The sequence below is a fragment of the Rhincodon typus genome, chromosome 28, assembly GCF_021869965.1.
Source record: "Rhincodon typus isolate 14 chromosome 28, sRhiTyp1.1, whole genome shotgun sequence".
NCBI classification, from domain to species: Eukaryota; Metazoa; Chordata; class Chondrichthyes; order Orectolobiformes; family Rhincodontidae; genus Rhincodon; species Rhincodon typus.
In genome coordinates, this window is record NC_063359.1 from 3,951,502 (window position 1) to 3,952,575 (window position 1,074).

Here is a 1,074-nt window from a genome sequence, read left to right on the forward strand (position 1 = left end):
AGAATTCCAAAAATTCACAACGCTCTGAGTCAAAAGACATCTCCTCATCTCAAACCTAAGTGGTATCTTTTTTATTTTTAAATTGTTCCCCCTAGTTCTAGATTCCCCAATCAGGGGAAACATCTTACCTGCATCTACCCTGTCTAACTCTTTAAGTGTTTTAGAGACAATAAGGACTGCAGATGCTGGAAGCAGAGTCTATAGGTGTGAGGCTGGAAAAGCACAGCAGGTCAAACAGCATCCAAGGAGCAGGAAAGTCAATGTTTCAGGCTGAAACCCTTTGTCAGGATGAAGGGCTTTGGCTCAAAACGTTGACCTTCCTGCTCCTCTGATGATGTCTGACCTGCTGTGCTTTTCCAGCTTCACGCCTATAGACTCTTTTAAGTGTTTTGTAGATTTCAATGAGATCACCTTGCATAATTTGCAATTCTAAAGAATACAGACCCAGTTTTCCAAATCTCTCCTTGTTGGACAGTCCTGCCATCCCAGAAACAGGTCTGGTGAACCTTCATTGCACTCCTTCTATGGCAATAATATCTTTCCAGGGAAAAGGAGACCAAAACTGCACAGTACTCCAGGTGCAGTCTAACTAAGCTCCTATACAATTAAAGCAAGACTTCACTAATCCTGTACCCAAACCTTCTTGCTATTAAGGCTAACCTTCCATTAGCCTTCTTAATAGTTTGCTGCACCTGCATGTTGACCTTCAAAGTAAAAAACAGAGTTAACATTTCGGGTCCAGTGACCAGGAGAACAGGAAGGGTCACTGGACCCAAAATGTTAATTCTGATTTTTTCTTCACAGATGCTGCCAAACCTGCTAGCTTTTCCAGCAACTTTGCTTTTATTCTCCATTTCCTGACCTGTCTCACTCACAGTCACACCCTCCTGTCCCTGACCACTGACCATATTGGCGACATTTTCAAATCAACCTGTTCAGAGATGTTAATACACACTTCTGGAGCAGGTAGGACTTGAACCTTGGTCTCCTGGCCCAGAGACAGGGATATTACAACTACACCATAAGAGTCCCAATGAGAATATCAGATGACTAACTCATTAACTAGTCTGAGAT